The sequence below is a fragment of the Zosterops lateralis genome (genome assembly GCF_965231275.1).
Source record: "Zosterops lateralis genome assembly, chromosome: 7".
Lineage (NCBI taxonomy): Eukaryota > Metazoa > Chordata > Aves > Passeriformes > Zosteropidae > Zosterops > Zosterops lateralis.
In genome coordinates, this window is record NC_139767.1 from 30154883 (window position 1) to 30165252 (window position 10370).

The following is a 10370-nucleotide window of genomic DNA, read 5'->3' on the forward strand; positions in this document are numbered from 1 at the left end:
AAGAGATGCGCAGAGGGAGAGAAGATCTGTGCTCTGGATGCCTGCAGTAAAGGTAGGGAGGACACATTTTCCTGCCTTCTGCTCCCTCTGCCTGCCTTTTCCTGCCATTCCCTAGCACAAGGCCAGGAGTGTTGATTCCTTCTCCCCAAGAGCCTGAGAGCTGTGATCCCATGATGTGACTCTGGATGACAGAGAGAAAACAAATGAGGCACAGGGATGGGTGATGAGGACAGAGGAAATGGTGCTACTGCTCCTCTCCCCGTGGCCAGCCAGCACCATGATCCCCTGGCAGCTGCAGGCATTCCCAGCACAGGCTGCTCCTGCTGCACTGCTCTGCTCCGAGGTTCCTGCTTTCTATTGGGCTTGGCCACCTTCCAGAATTTCCCTCAGGAATGCAACTGGAAGGAGGGAACTGGCAGTTTTTAACACTTCATATTTCATCCCAAACAGAGTGAAGCTTCAGTGGAGCAAACCCATGGAGGGTGAGCAGCTCTGTAAGCCGAGGGCTGCCTGCTCACCCAACACCACTGGCACACCACCAGCCCAAAGCCAGCATTGTGAAGGGAAAAGACAGAGGACAGTTGTGTGAGGGGACCTGTTGCAAAGCCTGGAAAAATATTTCATTGCACACCCTCCTCTGGTACATGCCACAGAAGCCCAAAAAAATCCGCACATCAATGTTTTGGAAAGTTTTGAAAGTCTAAACTAATACAAATACCCTCAGATTTTGGAAAATTTTCAACTCCTATTCAGCCTGACTCCATCTCTAATCCATTTGTTACTGCATAGACGTTAAAAGTCCTGTCCTGTTCCATGTTGGGCTCCCTCCTTGGCACAGTGGGGTTTGCAGCAGGATTGCAGTGCCTCACGCCCATGCTGTTCACCCGGAATTTGGCTAGGGGTTATTTACAGCCCTTCCCATCAAACGAGGCAGGGGGACAGTTGCCAGCTGTGCTGGTGGCTTTTGTGATGAGCAAACTGAATGCTCTGAATTTGGCTGGAAATGTATAATTCATTGCACTTAAAAAAATGAACATATCAGATGTGAGGCTCCTGTTAAGCGCCCTGCTGCTTGGCTTGGGTTTCTCCTCATCTGTGTGAAGAAGCTGCTGCATAGCCCAGGACTATGGAGGAGCTGGGACAACAGCTGTGCTGCAGTCATCCTGTTGGAAAATGGCTGGATTTGAGGTTAGTTTTACAAAGACTTTGGCAAGGTACAGAGAGGAAGAAACTTCAGGATTTGTGGCCAACTCTGGGAATGTCCCACTGAGGAAAAGCTCTTCAGATTTAGGTGCTCATTAGTTGAAATAAGTTGATGTCATGCCAATTTACTTTTTCCCAAATAACTCAGAAAACAGTTGAGTAGTACCAGGAGAGGTCAGGGAACAGGGCATAAGACTGGAGTATCCTCATCCCTGTCCAAGGGCAGATGTGCAGCCATCTTACACGGAATAATTTTTGCACAGAAGGCTTTCTTTTCTCTCATTCAAGGCATCTGTCCTGATGTTTTTCTTGCTTCATGAGTTGTTATGGCTCTTCATTCATACTGGCAGCCTGTTTGGGACTTGGATATTCAGAAGAATGGAAGTGTAACAAAGTCACGATTTGGGTAAAATTATCTGTGCTAGGATGGCACAAACCAGGAGTTTTTCCATCTAGGATGGGAGAATATTTTGGCCAGCAGGCCTCTAACAAGTATGAGAACTTCCTTGCCACGACATTACAGTCTCTAGAATAACTCAAGTGATTTGATTTCTTTGCTCCACAAAAGAAACCATTTGGACCAGGACTTGATGAAAGCCATTCAAAGGACTGCTGTTATCCCAAAATTTGAATAACATCTCCTGGAGAAAGTGAAGCAGAAGGATCAATGCTTAATCAAATCCAGGCTTTCATTTGCTTGGACTAACAGCTAAGGAGACTGGTTTAATTTCTGCTGTGAGAAAAGTGAGATAAATGATGTGTATATGTGTCTCGGGTAAAATATTTGATCACTTACCTTCTTAGTCATCACTGGTCTTTAATCGCACATTATGTAACATTACACCCAATACAGATTACAGCGGGGGGGAAAATCACAACCATGCAGCCTGCAGAAACTAGGCAGTAATTTGTCTCCAGGAGGAAGGATGCTCTTTCCTGCACACTCCATGTACAGCACCATTTATCATCTGGGAGCAGAGCCACGCTCAGCTAAAGTCACATCAGACCAACCCTCCTCTTCCAGGCGCCTGCCCCAAGAGCAGCCAGATCCTACAACTTTCCCAGGGCAAAGGCCTCTAAAGCAATGCCAAATCAGTCAGCCCAAACAGGTTTATAAGACCTTTTAAACTCTCAGGCTCTGCTGTAGTGAAGTACAGCCTTTTCCAGGCTGCCTCTGTGACAATGCCATATTCAGACACCCACTGCACTTGCAGATTGAAGACAGATCTATTTGGTAATAACAACAACAACAACAAAAGCCTCCCAAAGCCAAACCCTCCAAACAACTTATTTCCTACTGAAGAAACTTCTCTGAGCCTATGAAACTTAACTACTCTTTGGCATGTCTTCCCAAACACAGCATGCAAAAGTAGTAATATTTTATGTTTTGATTACAGGACATTGTGGGCTGCTGCCATCTGCTATGAAAGGGACGTTCTGCTCCCTGAACATCCTGGTTGTAATTTGAACAATATTTGAGTTTCTGAGAGATACCAGGAGCTCCAATACACTGTGGATACCCATCAGCACTAACAGCACTTAAAAAATGGGAGAGGTGACTTGAGGGTGATTTTGGCACCTCGGAATTTTTCCCCAGGCAGTGGAAAATATTCCAGCATGCAGTAAACATGTAAGAAACTTTCCCCAAAGCACATGCAGCCCTCATGGCAAAGTGAAAACATGAAGGAGTGCCTCATGCTATAACATCATCTCTCTTTTCCGGAGTTACAGTTGGGTTCAATTTTCTATTATTGCAGATCTTTGGGGTGGGACTTTTTTGAAGGGCTCAGCCTTGGCCCAGATCCTCTCCCATTGGAAAACAATGAGCCCCCCGACCCCCTCACTGCTTTAATGGCAGAAGAGCTCAGCCAGCACAGAGCGCTTGGGGAAATTCCTCTCCTCCACCCGCTCCCGCACAATGGGTCAAACCTTTCATCCCTGTGTGAAGCCTGAACAAACAGGCATTGCACAAGGAATCGCAGTGGGGAAGTGCAGCCGCCGTGCCAAGGGCAGCCTCTGGTGCCACAGTCCCTCTGTGTTAACCATTACAGCTCATGGATTCAGGGAAGGATCCTTCCCTGGAATGCTCCTGGGGAGCCCCAGAGCTGTTTGACTGATGCCTGTGAAGCCCCACAAGTGGTGGCTGACAGGGCCAGGCTGGCCATGACGTGGTTCATACTTCCATATCCTCCCACAGATAACAGAGATGGTAATTTCTGACCTTGAGGGCTATTTGCTGCATGGTCAGTTTTGGTTCCCTGGTGACAAATTCTGATGCAAGTTCGTATTTTTGAAAATTGACCCAGTTCATTTATTAATGAAGGAATAGCATGCCCATAAATCATTAGTAGGACCTTCAGAAGGAGAAGAGTAATTTTTTGCTGAACTATCTGACCAAACTGCACCTACCACTCAAAGACAAACCAAACCTGGAGACATCTATCTGCCATGCCACACCCTGGCATTTCTTGAGAAACTCTGTCTGATGCCAGGCTGGCGTCACCCAGGCAGCAAAAACAACCTGAAACTTCCTGGAGTCTGAGCCCAGACTATCAGACCACTTTGAGTTTCCTTGAGACTCAGCCCAATGGCAACTTAAATGGAGAGAGAGACAGCTTTGATCCGTTCTCCAAAAAGTAAATTTAATAATACAAAAAAAGCAAAAAATAAGGTGTCCACTGTATTGGAGTGAACTGGATCAAGGCAGTACAAGGGGCAAAAGGCAAAATGCCAATGGCAGGGTTTGGGGTCAGGCAGGGGTACTTATACATCCTGGTGGGGGTGGGGACTTAATGTGTGGTCTGAGGGAAGGGTCCAATGGGGGACAATGATTAAGAACATTACATTTTTTGCACCAGAAATCAACCTATGATAACACAGAGAACTGAGAACTTTCTAGTAACAATTAGTGTAGAGAGCATGTCAATCAGCCTTTTGCTTATGGCACTGAGAAGCATGTTTCCCAAGACATTTTTCCAGGGTTCTCTTTTTCCCTGGGGGAAACTTCCCTCTACAACAACCTGTGCTGAAAGATCTGCAAAGTTCACCCACATTCTTCTGCTCGGGACTGTGGATTATGGTACAGGAAGGAATTATGGATGGAAATGAACAGGCCCACAGTGGATGGGAGCTTCTTCACCCATGGTCTGTCTTGCAGAAGGTGGCATGAGGACTAAATATAGGCTCAACAACCTTGAGCCCGTGCCTTACCTGGGCTATTTCTGGTGTGGTCCATCAGTGGTTTTGCCCTAAATCTCAGGATCTGTTTCTACAGGCCGAAAGGAATAAAAACCTTTTTCTCCTGCATTAGGTCAAAAGGCACAGTAAATGAGCTCTCTCAGTTTACATTATTTGAGGATGTCTCATCATCTTCAATGCCAAGAGAGCTGAGCATTTCCTGTGACCCTTCTGCTGATGGCTACAGCAAAGGCATAAAGCAGTTTCTCAGGCAGCCCTGTGCACAGTGTGCTCATTTGAGGGGTAAATAAAGAAGACATCATGGCTGGATGTGCGTTCTCTGCCAGCAATCAATGCACAGCACACACTTTTGATGAGGTTAGATAACAAGCATCACATGGAGAGAGGAGTACCATGCACACACAACCTTCTGAATATATGTCAGCAATAAAATGATAAGTACAAAGGCAAGCAGTAGCTGCCCACTGTAGGATGTCTCATCTAGTTCAAGTTCAGCTGTGCAACACAAGCCCAACTCTGTAATTTGATAAAAAGCCACCCTAAAACAACAACAAACCCTCTATACACTGCTCTGAAGGATTAACACAAGGATATATCTTTGTTCACTGAGCCCTTTTTAATCTCGAAAAAAGAATTTCTTACATCAAAAATAGAGAATTCTTTCATGTCACTGTCAGCTCCATAGCCCACCTAACATTGCATTATTACCACTGACAGAAAGACAGGTGTTAACAGCTGGAGAGAAAACAAATGTAGAGCGCTGTGGCAAAATTTGAGGAGAAACAGATGTGCGAGCAACACTGCCTTTGATATTTATTTTAATGGTGCTTCTCAAACGTGTTCAATATTTATGCAGCCACAGGCTCAGCTTTCACTGGCACACGAGAGCCCGCGTGGTGCATTATTCACCTCTGCCACCACCTCTTCTTTTCTCTTCCTCCCTTCCTCCCATCATAAAAAAACAGCATCCGCACATCTCCCAGGAAAAGCTGGCTTATTCCTCTTCCCCTCCCCCAGCACGGAATGGATAGAGTTTTTTAGCAGTGGGAGTTCAGTGTGATTAGTATGCTAATACGGGAGAGAGAAAAGGAAATGGAGATGAGAGATACGGTCCTTTAGCGAAGAAAAGCAGGAACAACTGAAAGGAGGATCTCTGCTAATCAATTAACCTACAATGGACCTAATGCCATAAGAAGCTATTGTGCATAAAGGGACAGAATTCTCGGTGACAGATGGCACTTGGGCTCGTGATATTACAGGGCTGCTGCTCGAGAGCTTGTTTACCTCCCATACAGGGGTAAGCAATAAAGCAATAAAATTGCTTATTTATTTTAAAGAGAGAAGTTGAAATGCTTATTTACCAAATCAATCAAGGTTTACTAAGGCAGAACAGCCACAATCCTCATGGCCCTAAAATGCTGGATACTTCACTGATTTCAAATAGCAATTATCTATTGCAGTTTCTTGAACCCGCTCTGACTGCAAAGAGACGTTTAATTTGCAAATTTTGATGAAAATTGTCATTTTTTTAATTGCCTATTTCACCGATTTGAATTTTAAAACAAACGATTAACTAGAAACTCATTTTTAGTTGCCTTGGGCAAGCCCAGAAAAATATTTGTCAAGACCCAAGCCTGTCTGCTTAGCATTTGAGTTGAGAAATGCACAACTGCCTTCAAGTCAACATTAGCTGTGACAGAAGCAAGACTATTATTTAACAGTAGCTGAAAATGTCAAAAACAAGCGGCATTTGGCATTTTGACAAGACGGCGCTGAAAAGAAACTATTTTTTTTTTCCTCAACACTCAGATAACTGTAAATCAAAACTGTACAATTACTACTTGGCTCAGAGTACTTCTTCTGTGGGTTTCTTTTAACCAATAGGGAGAAGAAGAACAGACAGGTCTTCAACTTCTGCTTGCAGACACCTGCAAGGTCCCACCATGACCCAGACCCTCCATACTTCAAAAAACCCACGTTCAGCTCCCAGGAATGGAGGTGGCATCATCCAACATCTCATGTCAGAACTCAGGCACATCAGCATGATGAAGACATCCTAAAAGCTAAGGATATATGGATATATGTAAGTGCTCCAAGGTATATATTTTAGGTGTTAACTGTCTGCCAGAATAAATTCAGACTTCTTTTTTTGATTTTTTGGTTTTTTTTAGGTGTGCCTGAGTACTAGTCAGCTTTTTTTACATTAGAAATCATAACAAAGGGTCAGCTGAGTTAATTAAAAATAGTATTGTGTTGAATAGAAGCCTAATATTGAAGAAGTGCAGGAAAATTAATATCTAAACCACTTTGTTCTCATAGCAAGATTAAGTTGGAAGTTACTGTTTTAATCAAAGACAAGATGCCACAGTGCTCACAGTAAACAACATTGTGAACCATCTCAGGGAAACAATGACATGGTGATAAGATACTGCCTTCAAGAGCTTTAGATACCAGAATGAAGTTAATAATCTTAATAATTTAAGAGATGCCAAAGTGATGAACATATGTTCATCTTCATTGCACGCACCAGATACTGCCCACCATTTATCTGGACTCAGAAAGAACAATTTTTCTAGTAAGGTTTCCCACCCATGAAGTCCTTTTAACATCAGTCAGCATTAGGGAGGGTATCAAATCCCATAAAGATTTGTCTTTACAAGTGTCAGTCGCCTGTTTCTGTCCTTCCTCAGTGAAATCCCACCGTGCACCTCAGAACAGCAGTGCAAGTGCAAGGGAGACATCCTAGGTCCCATTGCTTAATCTGCCCTGTAGCAGCTCCATGACCAACCTCACCACATCCCTCTGGCTTTCATTAGTTACTGTGACCTTGGAAATCACAAACTATCAGGGTCTGACAGTTCACCAAAGTGAAAGTATTCCATGAAAAGCTGATTCAGGCGACAGCAGAAAGCACATACTGTCCCCATAGCTTTGAAACTTCCCTGAAAGTTTGGGGGGTTCTGATAGCAACTGGGTCCCTTTCCCTTGCAGAGCACCTCTGGTGTCCTGCTTGGAAGGCAGGAGGAGGAAACACCACAGACGAGAAGAGGCCAACCCTTTGTACTGACCTTGCATTGATGGGGGAACAACTCCAGCTTCAGGAAACTTATTGCCTGGGAACAGATTCAGAGACCACATTTGTCAAGCCACAGGCTGTGAGAGCAACACAGCCTTCCTCATTTACCTGTGAGCTGAACCAGAGTGGTGAAACCCAGTGGGTTTCACATCCCAAAATGCATTACAGATCTAGGGACTTGGGGTGCAAAAAAGCATCCTGATTGGGTGGGTCTGAAAAAACAACTCCCTCACACCTTCAAGTTTACTTCCACCGAGGCTAAGGGTTGAATGCAAAAGCAACCTGTTATACCGCTCTTTGTCTTTTGGTACTTACAGGTGATTCTCCTCTGTAAATTTACATTAAAAAAAAAAATAAAAAGCCCGTGTGTGTACTATACAAATACCACTGGTATTTGTCTTTGAGCTGGGCATTTTGACCTGACATCTAAACTGAATTCCCTTTCGTATCAAGCCAGCTTATCAAGTGACCCCCCCATCTTGCTGCTCTTCACTGTCCCAAAGTTCATCCCCTGGACCAGTGCAACGACCAAAGTCTGCAGAACTAACCTGGAAAAAAACCACATTTCCAGGAACAGCTAAATACTTTCCTTTCTACCAGCTTCATTATTTTTTAACACTGCATCTCTACACTTATTAACCCTACTATGTACATGTCTAATCCTTCTTATATCACCTATCCCCACAGTGGACACACCACCTTATTGATTCATGTCCTTAACACATTGATCTTCAGAATCTTTCAATTCATCTTCAAGCCACTACACCAGCACCATTTTTGCTTGATAGACTGATTTGAGGAAACTGGTTGGTAAGAGGACTCTGAAACCACACAAAGCAGTATTATTTCTCTCTTGCCAGTTTAATCAGAGCAGGCACAGGTCCAACACAAAGCCTCGGCTGAATTTCCTACAAGCAAAATACTGGACCAAAAAAAAGCAGGACTGTGGCAAGCATCTATGACAACAAGCTCATCAGCAGCCAACATTTTGTATTTGCATCATTATTAATCTGCTCTGCCAGATCTGATTCTCCTGAAGAGCTGATATCCCATATAAAAAGCACACACTGCAAATCACAGAGGATGATGACAGTTTTCATCAGTGCTGAAAGAGAGGAGGGAAAGGCACAATATGTGGTGTGCTGCTCTTACGTGTTGCACAACGTAGGAATTTTTTTGACCTGTATCAGATGAGAAAAGAAGTAAGGTCTAAACAATTTCATCCCTTTCAAACACAGTGGGCCAAATTCCCAACCAGCATGAAATGCTGCATATCCACTGAAATGGATGGAGTTATGCCAGTCCAGCCAAGAACTTGGCTTTGCACATCAGTTCATTCAGCAGTGATTGCACTTGACGTGCAGCTCAGAACAAGCATTTGTTTTTAAACAGAAACAGTGGAGTCTTTCAGTGCTATCCCAGCCTATACATAGTGCAGGATTAACTGTCCTTAGCTCCTATGTATTTGTGCAGAAGAAGAGTAAGGAGGAGGAAGAAAGCACATTCTTCTCTCTTTGGCACACTGATAGCATGCCTCATCACTTGAGACAAGAAATGGCACTCTGCAGAGCAGGGCAACTTTGCTCGTTGTTGGGACCTGAAATTAACACATGCACTTGATGTCCTTACAGGCATTGGGCATCCTTTCACCCCACCTGGACACCGTGGGGTCACATCCTTCACTTTACCTCAACATTACCAACCACTGCCCTGGGCCAGGCCAGCAGTTTCTCACAGAGTTCAAATGGAACGTGTCAATCTAAGCAAAAAGTTGCTACAGCCATGTTCCCATGAAAATTCCCTGGTGCCAGAGCTAGGCTTACCCCAGGCATCCCTAGTCACTGAGGGAACAACTGGCACAGCTGGGATAGAGAAAACCAGACGAGCCAAAACATGTTCTGGTGATCACTGCCAATGAGCTGATGTCTTTGGAGAGCAGCTGAGACCAGAACAAGTAAATACAAATGCATTTGTATTGGCTTGTTCTGGTCTCCCCTTACCCTTGTTTTGAAACCCAGGGTATAATCAGAACGATCAATTACTGCCCTTTTCCTTCTTGCAACATTATGGAAAATGCTGGAGGCTCTCCTTGCATAATTTCTCTATGATAAATTAAGGTGCAACCCTGTTCCTCACAGCTTTCATTTTAGTGCAAACATTTTCCCACAATAATTCATGAAACAAATCTCGCTTTGAAGTTTGATTACCAAAAACTATTAAATAGCTAAATTTTGGTTACAAGGCGTACACTGAACTAAGCAGAGAACAGAAACAGCCAAACTACATCATGAATTCAGACAGCAACTTATTTATAAATACAGATTTTTCCTTCAATAAATACTTTGCCATATTTGTTTCAAAGGCACAATTTCAGGATTTTTACCAACAAAGTAATAAAAGGCAGATCTTGTACACCTTGTACACCTTGCCACTGCAAATGCTCTGCAATGTGTGCACATATCCCTGCAAAACTATAGTTCAACAGGTCACCTCCTGCAGGGATGTTCGCCAAAGACAAGGCAGAACTGCTGCCTGCACAGAAAGTGAATCCTATGAACCTCAAATGCTGTGGGCTGTGCATCTGACAGATGTACAGGGCACACTGGACACAGAGCACTCAACTAGCTTGGCCTGAGGAAAATCAGTAGCTGCCCATTCACTTTACATTCCTTTTTGTTTCTATATGTTGCCGCCTATCTGCTGGGCAGGCTAATAAAATGTGGATGTGCAACAGGAACTACTGAACTTCTGTACCTCAGAACCAAAGAAGAAAGGAAAACCTAAAGAAAAAACCAAACTACACTTCAACCTGGATTTCAGCTCTGATCAGATCAAGAAACAACCCCTACTTCTTCCCCAGCATTGCTTTTAAACATTCAAAGCACAAACTCTC